The following is a 15167-nucleotide window of genomic DNA, read 5'->3' on the forward strand; positions in this document are numbered from 1 at the left end:
TTAGTCTGACTTCGGCTCAGGTCATGATCTCACGGTTTGTGAGTTTGAGCCCCGCATTGGGCTCTGCGATGACAGCTCAGAGCCTGGGGCCTGCTTCGGATTCTATGTCTCCCTCTCTTTCTGCCCCTCCCCTTTGTGTGTCAGCACAAAGCCCAACATCGGGCTCGATCTCACGAACCTGAGATCATGTCCTGAGCCGAAATCAAGAGTCTGATGGTTAACTGACAAAGCCACACAGGTGCCCCTACAAGATATTTTTACTGTTTCACTTTTACCTGTACGTTTATCATTTCTGGTACTCTTCATTCCTTTGTATAAAAATCCAGATCTCCATCTGGTATTATTTTCTTCCTGCCCAAAAGACTCCCTTTAACATTTCTTATAGTGATAATCTGATAGCAATAAATTCTTTAAGCTTTTTGTCTCTCAAATTCTTTCCCATAATGTTTGAACCATACTGTTGGCAGCTACAGAATTCTAGACTGACAACTGTTCTCTCCTTAAGTACTTTGCAGGTGTTACCCATTATGCCCTGGGTGGCATTGTTACTGACTAGAAGTCTGCCCTCGTTCTTGGCTTTTTCCTCTCTACATAATGCATCTTTCATCTGTGGCGGCTTTTTTGTATTTTCCCTCTGGCTGCTTTTAAATTTTTCCTTTTTTCATTGGTTTTAAGCAACTTGATTATGACTTGTCTTGATGATGTAGTTTTCATCTTTGTGTGTGCGTGTGTGTGTGTGGGTGTGTGTGTGCGCGCGCGCTTGGCATTCTTTGGTATTCTCGGATCTCTGGGTTTATGGTTGGCATCAAACTTGACATTTTCACCCATTAATTCTTTCAAACATATTTTCTTCTCCCCCAACCCTCTCTTCAAGGACTCCAATTACACATATATTAGTCCGTTGAAGTTGATTCTCTGTCCACTTATTTTAATCATTTTTTCTCTGCATTCCATTTTTTATATTTTCTGTTGCCGTCTTCAAGTTTACTAATCTTTTCTTCTACAGTGTCTAACCTGTTGTTCATCTCATCGAGTGTGTTTCTCATCTCAGACATTATACTTTCCACCTCTAGAAGCTCAATATTGATTTTCCATTTCTCCGCTTAACACACTCAAGCTTTCCTTTACTTTCTTGATGTGGAAAGTATCATTATAATGACAATTCTAATGTCCTTTCCTACTGGTTCCATTATATGCGTCATTTCTGCAGCTGCACCTATTGACTGACTATTCTCACTATTGATAGCGGGTTTTTTGTTTCTTTGAATGCCTGGTGATTTTTTATTAAGCGACAATGCAAATTTTACTTTATTGAGTGCTGGATATCACTGCATTTCTATAAATATTCCTGAGTTTGTACTAGGGTGTGATTGAATTACCTGGAAAGATTTTTTGGTCCTGTGAAGACTTTCTTTTAAGCATTTTTAAGTGGGGCTAGAGCAGCGAAGGCCTCGGGCTAATTTTCCACACAGCTGAGACAATTTTTTTCTCAGTAAACTACTGCATGTCTTGGGAATTCTAAATCTTTCCACCATTGCCGGTGGGAACACGAAAGGTATCTGGTTCTGTGTGAGGTTCAAGCATCGTTCCTTCTGTTCAGGTGGTGTCTTCCTCCAGATCTGACTACTCATGTACATGCACTGATCGGTACTTAGCTGAATACTCTGGAGCTTTTGTCCCTAAGCAGTGTTTTCCTCTCTGGTACTGTGGGTACTCGCCCTGCATAATTCAGCTGCCTCAATATCCCCAGACTCCCAGCTCCACCTCCACAACTCAGGAATACCGCCAGACTCAGCCTGGGCTCTTGCTCCCAGGCTGTCCTAGGAGCTCTCCAGGCAGTGAGTTGGGCTGATCATTTGGCTCTGCTCAGGGTTTGCGCACTCTCTCGGGAATCACTGTCTTGTGCTGTCTGATGTCCGATCGCCTGCTGTGTAACCAGATTTAAACACAAACGGTCTGACACCAGAGGCCATCCTTAACCACTGGGCAACATTTGTCCCTCAGGCCCACCTTGAGGGTTTCAGTAGCTTCTGGTTGAGGAGCAACTGGGAGTTGAAGTCACTACTGTTCTATAGATTATGAGCCATTGTTGGATGTCCCATATTACTGCTTGGTAAGTTGCCCATCACTCAACCCACACCATGAGTCTCATCATTATTAACTAGCATAGGTCCTTCTTACTGTCATTCCAAAGGTGCTGAGCTAGATCCATTGACTGTGTCATTAGCAGTCAAGATGGGGATGTCTACCAATTACCGTCAAGAGCTGGTGCTCAGAGCCAGCGCATCAGGGAGGCAGCCCCAGGGGGGTGGGGGGTGTCTTAGGAAGACCACTTTCAGAAGGTACTCCACATGCTGAAGTCTGGTCTTGAGGGACTTGTGGTATTGAATAAGGGAGTTGAATGTGATGATTTCTCAGACTTTCTCCCTTAACAACTATGAGTTTATAATTATCTATGTCCCCTCAGGGAAATAAAAACCATGATCCCTGATTCACCAGTGAATTTAGGAAAAGGAAGTAGAGAAGAATGGGTCAGACCTATTCCTGGAATACGCTAGGCAGCTTCTGGAGATTAAAATAATGACCACTAATGGATATACATGTTTAATGTTTCAGTGCTGGTAAAATTAATACCCTGTTTAATATTAATAGAAGCCATGTACATCTCTGGAGTTGTTAATCTGCTACTTTTCCACTACGTCAGATGTAAAAATAGCTCCCCGTGATTATCCAGGTGGAGAGGGGGGAGGGGGACCTGAGGAACAAGAGGACGGTGACGACGGCATGCATTTCAGATGCATTATGGCTCATCAGAATTCTAAGGGAGAACATTTTCTTCCAAGTACAGATACTGTTTCAAACTTCATTCACCAGTTCATTCTTATTCAACAAATATTTATTGAATGCTTCCCACGTACCACATACTATACTAAGCTCCTTACCTCTCTGCCTAATTTACTCCTCGCACAACCCTTTGATGGCACTGCTATTATTCCCATTTTAAGAATGAGAATACTGAGGCTCAAGGTCCCGCAGAGAAGAAGAGGGCAGAGACGGCGGCACCAGGGCTCAGGTCTCTCTGCCTCCAGAGCTGGCACTTCTGACTCCAACCTCCCATGGCTTTTGTGCCCCTAAAACAGCTTTAGGTCTGCGATTGCATAAATACTGCAAGAAGGAAACAGGAATATAGGACAGAAAGTGAGAGAGCTGAGGCTCGGAAGGTGAGGTGCCCTGACCCCACAGCTGAGAGGAGGCTTTGGGAGAACGCACTTCCTTGACAGTCCCTTCAAATTTTCACCACAATTAAATAAATACATGTTGAGTGGCTACTCTGTGCAGGCACTGAGAAAACGGCGATCAGACAGACAGCACTCCCGCCTTCAGAACACTTACGGCTCACGTTCTACCGGAAGAGACAAACAGACAGAAACACAACGCAGTCATAAATAGAAACCAAAAAGCACGCAGGCATAAGTTAAATAAACACAAGTTGTGCAGACCGCTTCTAAGACACAAAGAGGAGACCGAGGCATCCGGGAAGGAAGAAGTCCTCTCTGAAGAGGTCTGTCTGTCGGGAGCCTCTGGGCAAGCAAGGAAGACCACCTCCGTGTGCCTCGGGGTAAAGGGCATGTTAGAGGGGCAGGGGGTACGTTGAAAGTGGGAGGGCAGCTAGAGCTCAGAGGGGGTCCAGACTGGGGTCGTCCCAGTGTCTAGCAGCAGAAATCACTCCCAGTGAAGCTGCAGGAGTGAGCGCCTTCCAACAACGTGTTCTCCCTTTCTTTCCTCCCTCTCTACTCAAGACAGTCCTGGGAAGTGGGGTGAGGAAGGGCAGAGTCTGGTTGCCTGCCTTGGGCCCCATGTCTGCTCCCTGACTGGGTGACAGTAGAACGTCTTAGCCTTTGCTGTCCCGTGGAGGATCTTCATAATAGGAGAGAGGGGCTCTCAGCAAAAACTTAGGTGCTGCTAGGAGAGCAGATGCTGCGTGGGTGGAAATGTCAACCACAGGAGGAGACACTGGCCAGAACTGAGCCTGGAAAATAAAGAGGAACCAACTTCTGAAAGTGGACGGAAATGTAGGCTAGGAAGTAAGGACAGCATGTGCAAAGGCCCAGAGATGAACAAGTAATAAGAGGTAAATTTCATCATCTAGAAGAAAGGGAACTGATCTTTACATACAGACACACAGAGTAAATATATATATGTGGATAGATGAGGAGGAGGACGAGGATAATGATGATGATGGTGGTGAAGGAGGAGAAGGAAAAAGATGACAAGAGGCAGAAGAAGGAAGGAAGGAAGGAAGGAAGGAAGGAAGGAAGGAAGGAAGGAAGGACAGATGGATAGAAGAATGGAAGGAAGTAAGGAAAGAAGGAAGGAAGGAAGGAAGGAAGGAAGGAAGGAAGGAAGGAAAGACAGATGGATAGAAGAATGGAAGGAAGGAAGGAAGGAAGGAAGGAAGGAAGGAAGGAGAAGGAAGGAAGGAAAGACAGATGGATAGAAGAATGGAAGGAAGGAAGGAAGGAAGGAAGGAAGGAAGGAAGGAAGGGAGGGAGGAAGGAAGGAAGGAAGGAGGGAAGGAAGGGAGGGAGGAAGGGAGGAAGGACAGATAGAAGGATAGAAGGAAGGAAGGAAGGAAGGAAGGAAGGAAGGGAGGGAGGAAGGAAGGAAGGAGGGAAGGAAGGGAGGGAGGAAGGGAGGAAGGACAGATAGAAGGATAGAAGGAAGGAAGGAAGGAAGGAAGGAAGGAAGGAAGGGAGGAAGGGAGGGAGGGAGGATGGACGGATAGATGGATGGAAGGATAGACGGATAGATCTTCCTGAGATGCTGATATCCGGCCTTATCTTTAAGTCTGCAATCCTTTAGCATCACCCCATGTTACTAAGACACCGTGTGTCAGGGTCAGAACGAAGGTGAGGTCAGAGAAGTGCTGAGGGCACAAACTCTAGTGAGGGGCTCACTCTCAGAGACTGGGAAATACCCGAGAGTGAATACCTCCTTAAATTTGGTGCCCCAGGAACACCAATGACCTCAACCTTGTCGCAACCCCATTAAGCATTAGCCATACACTTCTAGAAAGAAAATGGACCCTCCATCAGAGACAGACCGATCTGTCACTGTGCCTTGATGCGAATGCCCAGGATGTCCCACTGGTCTGTTCCGCCTCCCTTTCTCTGACCTTCACTGAGACAAGGTGATGTGACAGCGCGATCATTTGCACGGTTCTGGATCCAGATCCGTGCTGTCAGATTGCTGTGTGAACTTGAAGAAGTCTCTTCCCTCTCTGGGCTTTGGTTTCCCTCTTGGTAAAACAAGGGAGGTCGGACTCACCTCTGGTTCAAAATAGGGGTGGAAAAGAAAGGTGGGAGGCTCCCAAAAACCTTCAAGGCAACCCCTCCTTAGAAGGCTTGCCCAACCCCTTACCCACTTTCCCCGCATTTTCTTCATTTGCTGACTTTACAAATATTCCTCCTACCTACCCGCCATTGGACTGGATGCTGGCGTATAACAATGAGCCCCACAGGCACTAGTCCCGCCCTCCCGAAACTTAAGAGTCCAACAATCAAGTCGGATAGGTTGTCAATCACAGTTGCTCTGAAGGCAAAGCCCGTGGGCAACAGGACCCTGGCCAAGGAGGCGGACTCAGACTGCACTCAGGGAGGCTTCCCGGAGGAGATGGTCCCCACAGATGAACAAGAAGAGATCAGGTAGACAATGAGGAAGAGACGACAGGTGCCCTGTGGTCTCACGCCGAGGTCCGGGAAGGTGGGACAGAGCCCAGCCCTGCGGACCCCTCGTCGGGCCCCCGGAGACTCACTCATTTGTGACAGCAGGACTGCCTCCAGCTTAGAGCACAGCATCCTGGAGTCCTTAAGAGTCCTTTCTTCTGCCTGGTGAGACTGGGTCTTGATGAGCACATGGAGGGGCTTTGAAGCTGTGACTTGCTGGAACAGAAGCAGCAGAGGGTGTCATTCTTAACACACATGCCCCGCGGCGACCCGGCACGCAGCCTTGGAAAGATGATTAGGGTGTTTGTTCAAAGGACGTGATTGCGACGTTTTCGCTTCCACTTTTGATGCGTAGGACTCCCTTTCTGTCTTCTGGCTGCATCCTAAGCCAGGCAGAGCTCTGCCTCCAAACCTCATCTCATTACCCATTTCCCCCCCAATTGCATATTTTAGGGACTGGTAATAGGGCGGCCTACGGAGCCGTGTATTACAGCCGAAGACTCCAACACCCCCACCCCCCCCACCGTGTGAAAGAGACAAAATATTTTCATTTCTAAGCCTCTCCGCCTACAGGGGGAGAAGTTAGCGGATCGTGTGACTGCGGTGGCTTCTTAAGAGCCTTTGGGAGCCGGGGGAAGGAAACCAACCTCAGCTGACTTTTCTTAAGTAACAAGGGCCTGGGCTACCTGACAGCATCGACGGAGAAGCCAAGTGCTCCTGAACACACTGCCCTCACGTCTACCCCCGGCCCTTGCTCGAGACACATAGCTTCTGGGACGAAGGGGAGGGTGGAGCTGTGCTCACTGAGCACCTGCCGTGCAAAGACCCTGTGCCTTCTAGTCTCTAGTTTGCATTAATTTGCATGTGCATCAGTGATCTACGCTGCGTAACAAATTACCACCAATTTAGCAGGCTGGCAACAACACAAATGATTACCTTGCAGTTTCCAAAGGTCGAGAGCCAAGGTCCAGGTTAGCTGGGTCCCCTGCTCAGGGTCTCACCAGGCTGAAATCAAGGTGGCAGCCAGGGCTGGGAGCTCCTCGGATGCCATCTGAATCTGGCCCCCACACTTGAAGGGCACGGAGAGGGCGAAGAAAGAAGCATACCACCCCAGATTGGTGGGTGGCAGTTCCAATAAGCAAGGGGGCACCCCGAGACGAGCGGATCTCCCCACTCCCCCACCAAATCTCAAAGCTTTATATAGAGGCCTTAACTGGGTTCAATCACACATACCAGCCACAGGCTGTCAACACAAGCTATCTCAAGGCTGTATCTTTGGGGCAGCCTCTGGGAATGGGGGAGGCAAGCAGAATGTACCATCCAAGGACGGGGGAGGGAGTGATGAGTGTCCATTGCTGACGAGCCTGAAGGTCAACTGGTGACCACATGCTCTTTATGACCTTGCACAATAGCTCTCGCGTCATAGACTCAGGGTCCCTCTTCCCAATGCACTGGTTGTCATACGAATTCAGCTCCTTGCAGTTGTAGGACTGAGACCCTCAACCCCTAGGGGTCACCTGCCCTTCCTTTCCATGTGATTTCCGCCCCCCCTCCACAATATGGCAGCTTATTTTCTCAAGGTCAACAGAGGAGTATCTGCTGCTTCAAATCTCTCTGACTTTTTTCTTCTCTGACTTCTAGGCTTTTCAGTTGAAGCGCTCACCTGATTAGGTCAGGCCCACCCAGAACCATCTCCCTTTTAACGAACTTAAAGGCCGCCAATTAGAGACTTCGGTCACATCTGCCGGGTCATTTCACCTTGCCGTCGCATGTAACCTATCCACGGAGTGACGTCTCATCATACTCTGAATCCCGCCCACTTGAAGGGACGAGACCTTTCAGGGTGTACCCCTGGCAGCCATCTTAAAAACCTGCCCGCTGCAGCTTCCGCGCCACCTTTTGCACGTACAATTTCCTGGCTTCAGCGGCACTGCAGCTCGGGTGGCCTGGGTTGAGCCTCCGCTCTGGCTCCCACTAGCTGTGCGACCTCGGGCAGGCCACCTCTCCCTCAGCTTCCTCATCTGGAAACTGGCTCAATGACACCACCTCCTTGGCAAGTTGCCCCCAAGGTTAAGTGACAGAGGCATGTGGCTGCTTCGCCTTTTGCTGAGCGAGCAGGGAGCGCTCGGCAGACACCTGCTCGGGTGCCTCGGCCTGGTTTCCGTACTCTTCCCCATTGCCATGCCGGAACCGAGACGCTTCGTCCCCCAGGGCGCCACCCTCCCTCCCCCCGCCCGCAGAAGCCTTCTCCATCCCAGGAGCAGACGGAGACGGGGCAATTAGCCTCCAGTAATAAAAGTACACGGGGCCGTCGGCTGGGCTGCCAGAGGAATTTATGAAGTGCACGGAAGCTTGCGCTGCTACAGGAGAGGCTATCAGGGGACCACTTCCGAGGTAAGAACAGAAAACACACCATCCATCACTGCCAGATCCTTCCCGTGGCAAGATATTAAAGCGTCGCTGTCCCTTTCCGCATTCCCCAAACCTCATCCAGTGAGCCCGCGTTGTTGTTGTTTTATATATATAATCAGACGAGAAAAGGCAATAAACCTGATTTTTCGTGGAAAAGCTCTGTGGTCAGAAATGCCGGCTTCTGGCAGGTCGCGTCTGCAGGGGGAGCTTCGCCAGGATGCCTGAGAGCTTGCGTTTTGTTCTTTCCTTTTTTTAAAACAAAGATCCATTATGCAAATCGATCATAAAATTTTTAAAGCATCTTGTCTTGTCTCAATTAATTACAGCCTTCGTGGGCTCAGCTCGAGCAGCAGAGAAGTCTTCCTGGTACCGGGCGCTGTCCTCGGAGGGAGAGCCGCCCGCCTTGTCCTGCCCGCGGGGCCCCTGTCCCTTCAGCCCTTGCCTGGCTGGCCGACCACACTTACGTACTCACCAGCCGGCTGGCCACCTCCCTTCACCACCGTCTCTCTGTCTGCCTGTCTCTCTCTCTCTCCTTGTCTCTCTCTCTCACACACACACACACCCCTGGCAGTAGCCACTGCCCCCTCCTCCAAGAGGGTCCTTCTCCAGCTGGAGTGAAACTAATGGTCTGTAATTTATTGCTCAGTCCCTACGCTGCTGGCGAAGGGAGAGCAGCCGCTGGCTTAGCTCCACCTGGAGAGGAGAAGGGCTGAGTTCTCCAGAAGCAGCATCAGTTACCGCCTCTGTCCTCAAGTCTGCTCCCCGTCCCCCCATCTCCAGAGGAGCATGTCCGGGCCCCTCCACAAATCCCTTCCCCGCCTGACAGCCATCCTGAGGCCGCTGGGCCACCACCAGCAGCCACGCCCGGGCCTGCCATCCCCAAGTTTTCTCTGACAACCAGCCTCCCTTCTCTGCACGTCCCCACCCACTCACCCCCTTGCATGCCCACCCTGCATGCGTCCTGGCTTCTGCCCATCTCCGGGGTCACTGCTGCACCACTCCATAGAACCTCACCCCCAAGAAAGAAGCCTGAAACTCATTCTCACTGAGGTCTAAATGGCCAATAACCACTAAAGGCACTGGCATTCTAAGAGGAATCAAAAGATGAATCCTTTGCACCCATGGGAGAGAAGACTCAACCTATCGGGGCAGAAACACGAAGTATCTTATTTCTACCCCTTCCGAAACCTGCGCCCCAAAAGTGACGCTAATTTCCCCCACCCCTTCCTGCTGAGGACCAGGTCCTCTGTCAATATCTTGGAAGCTGACATGAGTTTCCCATCTCAGTTATTACAGCGACCTCGCATCAGTATTGAGGGCGCATGTCTGGACAGTGCAGAAGGCAGCCGTTCTTGCAAACAGTCCTGCCACAGAGGCTTAAACCAAAAAAGGAGACCGTCTAAGTGAGCAGAAGTCCAGTCTTCCCTCCCGGAGGGAGAGCTTCCGCTCGGGCTGTCCTGGTGCCCCTGAGGCCCAGAACGACTGGTTGAGGACATGTTCTGCAGGGGTGCTGGGGGCCAGCGTCAGGCTCGGGAGGCCCGGAGGATGCCGCGAGGACTGGCGGACGAGGCAGGTTCACGGTCCCCAACCTTGCGGGCAGCCTGGGAGCACCGCCCGTCTCGGCCAGGAAGCCAGTGCACTTGCCCGGGACAGGAGGGGAGGACAGCCCAGGGTTTCCCGGAGACCCCGCCAGCTGCCCACCCCTCCTCACCCGCTGGCCCAGTGAGTCCTCCCAGGACCCACTCCAGCCTTGCAAACCCCCCGCCGCCCACCCAGCCTTCCCAGGGGGGGAATCTCAGGCCCAACAGGGAGCTTCCTCTTCTTTCCTCCCCCTCTCGCTCACCTGCAACGAGGCGACATCGATCTCGTCACACCCGCCCCGTGTGACGGAGCCCATCGTCCGTCCCTCTGGCTCTCGTCCCGGCCCGAACTTGTGCACGCAGCCTGCACCACCTTCCACCCAGTAACTCGTCACGAGAGACGATGGATGTGCGCACTTTGAGCCGAGTTAAAACCGTCGTATCGATTCAAAGGGCTCTGGGCAGCGTGCCTCCCCCTCCCTGCGGCCATGCAGAGGCACAGACGCACTCCGAGTGCCGAGGGTCTGCCACTCGCCAGACCCCGCTCCGGGCACCTTCCCTGCCGTGTCCCCATTCACGCCTCACTGTGGCCACGTTTCACGTCCCCGTTTTGTGGAGCTGGAAACCGGACCAGCCTAAGTGAGGAGCCAGCCCAAAGGCGGCTGGTAAGCTGTGCCGCCAGGATTTGAACCTGCGTGGGCTCTGGAGCCCGGGACCTTCACTGGGATGGCTTCCCAGTTCCTGGTGGGAAAGGGAGGACGGAGAGAGGGAGGAGCAAGCATCTGCTTCCGCAGCAAACTTACCAGCCGCCACCCTGCACCCCGTGCCCGCACAGGTGGGTCTCACATTCTTACTGCCAGAGGTTTTAAGCCCTTGGTGCAAATCCTACCCAGCCCTCCAGCAACACTCCCCAGGGGCCCCATCCCAACCCAGGAGCTCCTTTGCAAAGATGCCAAGGGGCAGGGGCGAGGGAGAACGACCCCGCTCCTTGGCGGAAGGAGTCACGCGGGCACGGAACGCGGAGGAGAACCTCCCCGGGACTCCGGCTGGGATGGCAACGTCGCCCACACCTCTCAGCCCCCCGAGCTCCACCTCCAAACAGAAGGCGCTCAGTCCGACAGAGTCACAAAGACAACTACAGAGAGGGTCCTGTAAGAACCAGGTGACCAGCAAAAGCAGCGTCACGGACGCTGTCTCATGGGCTCCGCTTAGATTAAACGAACGGGTTGCGCCACAGCCACCGCCCGTCCCTTCCCTCTGGGTGTCGTGAGTCCCCTGACAGACCCAACGGGGCCACCGCCAAGTGTCCAGAGCCACGGACTCAGAAGGCGAGGCAAACGCGTCGAGAGGCTGCTCTGTTGGAAGAGATAACTGGGTGGCAGTTATCCCTGTGCGTCCTCGGTCATTTCAATCTGGACCCATCTGTTTAGGCTCCTGGGGTCTGGGAGGGCACCAGACCTCAGCGTTCACTCACGTCTCGGCAGGAGGCTTGCAGGCCCTGAAGAAGCGTGTCCCCCCAGGGGCCGATCCCACACAGGGCTCGGTATCGCCACAGGACGTCCACGCCACGCCATCATGGCTTCCAAGCATTGGGCCGGGTTGTCTCCTTTCATCTTGTCACCAACTCACCCAGCGCCAATCACACCTCATGAGCCCCCCTGCTCATCTTTTAGCCGAGTACAGAGCTTTGGGGCCGGGAACCCCAGAGGGAAGCCGGGCCTGAGGGGCCACCCCACCCACCGGGAACATTTCCTAACACACGAGGCAACAAGTGCGTTAAATGCCATGATTTTCGCATCAGAGCCCAGATGCATCGTTCTTATAACCATATGAGATGGAGAGCACTGCCACGGGGCCAGAGAGCAAACGCCAGCCTCTCACTCCGATCAGGCACCAGGCCAGGATCTGCTGAAGGCCTTTGCAGGACAGACACTAAGCGGGAAGTTACAGCTGGTGGCGAGGTGCTACCCGAGGCCAAAAGAATGCAAACCTCAGAGCAAGCCCTCACACACCTCGTCACTGAGACAATTCCTGCCCTGCTTAAGTCGTGTTGGTAGAGAATGCTGGTGCAGTGTCCAACCTGGGCAACCAGACAAAACAACTTTGCCAACTGACACAGGACTCAGTGCAAGCAAGCAAGCTAAGAAGAAGGAGAGAGAAAGAGCACAAGCTGGAGTGAGGGGCAGAGGGAGAGAGAGAGAGATTATCTTTTTTTTTTAAGTTTAATGTTTATTTATTTTTGAGACAGAAAGAGAGAGACAGAGCATGAGCAGGGGAGGGACAGAGAGAGAGGGAGACACAGAATCTGAAGCAGGCTCCAGGCTCCAAGCTGTCAGCACAGAGCCTGACACGGGGCTCAAACCCATGAACCACGAGATCATGACCTGAGCTGAAGTCAGACACTCAACCAACTGAGCCACTCAGGCGCCCGAGATTCTTTTTTTTAATGTTTGTTTATTTGAGAGAGAGAGAGAGAGAGTGAGCACACGCACAAGTGGGGAAGGGCAGAGAGAGAGCAGGAGACACAGAATCCGAAGCAGGCTCCAGGTTCTGAGCTGTCAACGCAAAGCCCAACATGGGGCTCGAACCCACAAACCGTGAAATCATGACCTAAGCCAAAGTCAGACCCCCAACCAAGCCACCCAGGTGCCTGAGAGAGAATCTTAAGCAGGCCTCAGTGCAGAGCCTGACATGGGGCTCAGTCCCATGACCCTGGGATCATGACCTGAGCTGAAATCAAGAGTCAGACGCTCAAATGACTGAGCCACCCAGGCGCCCGAGCTAAGAAGTTTTAAATGCTTTAAATGGCAAAAAATTACACTCCAAAAGCATGAAGTGGGAAACCCCCGTCTTGAGCGCAAAGATCCAAAATGGGTTCACGAGACCTAGTCCTGCCGACGAGAGCAGAGAAGGCAGGTGAATCTATCGCAAGACAAGCATTTGTTGAGTCCTCAGGCCAGGCCCAAGGGTGTCAGGATGATGGAGTTGTGGCCCCATCCCAGGTTCGCGTGTACGAAAGAAGGAGAAAGACCCTATCTGAGGAGCCACAGACAGCGTGATAAGGGCTCAGGTAGACGTGTGAAAAGAATATTCTAGGAGCCAGGAGGAGGACCTGGTACCCTCACCTGGTATGGAGCCCTGAAAACAGAACCCCACCTCTCCATCACTGCCCCCACCCACACCATGCTACACCCATAAGGAACGTCGTGCCCGGACCCTCCGTGCCCCCAACTCCTCTCTGCCGTCCTCAAGCTTCCCACCCGTCTCCATCCTTGTGGTCCTCAAGCCTTCAGCTTCACCTGGGAGTTGGCTAGCAATGCGGAATCTCGCCCCCCCTCCCCCCAGATCTGCTGGGACAGAACCTGCCTATTACCCAGATGCCTAGCGACTGACGTGCACACATTTGAGAATCACAGTGGAGAGTGGCACGTACACACACACACACACACACACACACACACACACACATACACACACACACCCCTAAGTCCCATGCAGCCTCTCCTAGGACTTCCCAGCCCGCTGGCTCATCTCTGATGCCTTTCCCCACCCCGTCCCCACGGCTCCCTCCTTTGCCTGGGACCAGGCTCTAGACAGATGGCTTCACAGAACGTGCCCACCTTCTCCAGCCACCAGACCACGTGCCCAGTGAAGACAAGGATCCAGGCTCAGGCCTCTTCACGCCCCCGAAGTCAGCCCGCTGCCAGGCGCCTATGACGTGTGTCCGGGCACAATGACGATTTGCCGAATGAATCAATAAATTGTACTTGGGCTGCTACACCACATACACTGGGAGCTGAGAGGGTGCTGGGTATAACTACTTAAATATCATCTGATTTGTTCATAGCCTTTTAAAATGCTCAGAGAAGAGAAGACTCTGACCTTTTGGAGAGAACAGATTAATGTCAGGGCCTGGGGCCGCCTGCACCAGGCTGGAGCCAAGAGGGAGCCTGCCAGGGCGGCCTCATACACCGAGGTCGGACGAGGGATTCCACTTGTCATTTTGTTCCCGTGTCCAAGCGATGAAAAGTTCCCCTGAGCAGGCTGTTCCGGGAACCACGCGGGGCTGAGACCAGGGACAGGGGAGCACCTGGCGTGCAGCGGCCCCACCCTGGTTCTTCCTGGGAAGACAGCAGCAAAGGAAACCTCCTCCTTCTTTTTGAAGAAGGAAATTACCTTCCAAGAGCAGAAACAAAGCAATTGCTACACCTGGGGCACAGAGATGCCAAGATCTGAAAGGCCCAGAGACACCTCAGATATGCTGGGGGTCGAGGGTTTGGTGCCCACGTGTGCTCCGAGCCTCAGAGGCTGACCTGAGAAAACCCAAGGGTCCAGTGGATTTGGGACACGGCGCACAAGTAGGATAATGCAGCGGAGAGGGAGGACATAGGGAGGGGGCGGCAGGGGGGTGGGGGGAGGCTGCAGTTACTAATTCATTTGGATGAATCCTCTAAACTATAATTAAGGAAGAATCTCTCCAACTTTGGAGCACACAGAACAATAAACAGCTGCCTGCTTTGATTAATAGCCAGAGCGTGGCTGAGTCTGTGCCCGGCGGCCGGTGCCCGCAGCAGCATGCTGACTCGGGGAGGCTGTGTCCGCTGGGACGGGCGAGCGCCGGGTCCCGCTACAGCGCGACCTCCAGGGCAGTGTGCACGGGGGCACGGGCGACAGTGTGCATCGCCACGTGGGTCGGGGAGATCCCAAGCTGAAAAAGTCTCAAAATTACAATTCAAGAGGTACTGTGAGCTGGGCCCGCCCAGGTTAGGTAGGGCTCTCCGGGAGAGGCGGAGCCACGGCAGCGATCAATCGCAGAGCCCTTCCCGGACGGCCAATCCATGGCCAATCCATTCCCGAGGGGCAATCCATGAACACAACCTGCAAAATAGCACCCTTTCCCTCGGGAACGCGGCGCTCCAGCTCCTCCCTTTCTGCACGCGCCCTCCTGCCACGTCCACCGTTACTGGAGGGCACAAAACGCACCCAGCCCCGTTGCCGGCTGTTCCAGCAGCACCACGTTTCAGTTTGGGGGGGGGGGGGGGGGGGGGTGGGAGGGTACACGGCACGCACACCACAGCTGATAAGCTGCAGGCTGGGCAACTCGACGGGGCCGGAGAGGCTTCTGGGAGCGGCTGGGTCTGGAGTAACAGGAGATACGGCGGGAGAGGATGGGTCTTTCGAGGGCCAGGGGGAAGGCGACGGGGAAACCAGCGCGAGCATTTAACACCTACGCCCGTCCGCACAGCGGCTCCCAACACGCAGGCGCGCTCTCCTTCTGAGTTGAGGGCGCCTCACCCTCCCTGAATGTAGGTGTGGTCAGGTGACTTGCTTTAGCCAATGGAATGGGAGCACACATGTGACGTGACCAGCTTCGACCAATGGAATGGGAGCAGAAGTTAGAGGCAAGTCTAGGACTCGTTGTTGGTCACGTGACCCGCTTTAGCCAATG

General features: G+C 53.2%; 1 long non-coding RNA gene across 5 annotated transcripts in view; it reads right to left on the reverse strand.

Moving 5' to 3' along the window:
• LOC122226952 overlaps nucleotides 1-7139 on the reverse strand; it is a 36339-nt gene extending 29200 nt beyond the window's left edge. The window contains exons 1-4 of one of the 5 annotated variants that reach the window (XR_006205826.1): nucleotides 6960-7130; nucleotides 6663-6795; nucleotides 5816-5942; nucleotides 2601-4030 (exon numbers count right to left, since the gene is read on the reverse strand). This is a non-coding gene — a long non-coding RNA (uncharacterized LOC122226952). Of the gene's footprint in view, nucleotides 1-2600; nucleotides 4031-5565; nucleotides 5943-6662; nucleotides 6796-6959 lie in introns of those variants that run through there. The other 4 variants (XR_006205827.1, XR_006205828.1, XR_006205829.1 and 1 more) reach the window with 4 other exon arrangements.
• Between the last annotated feature and the right edge of the window lie 8028 nt (nucleotides 7140-15167).

The sequence above is a fragment of the Panthera leo genome, chromosome C1 (assembly GCF_018350215.1).
Source record: "Panthera leo isolate Ple1 chromosome C1, P.leo_Ple1_pat1.1, whole genome shotgun sequence".
Lineage (NCBI taxonomy): Eukaryota > Metazoa > Chordata > Mammalia > Carnivora > Felidae > Panthera > Panthera leo.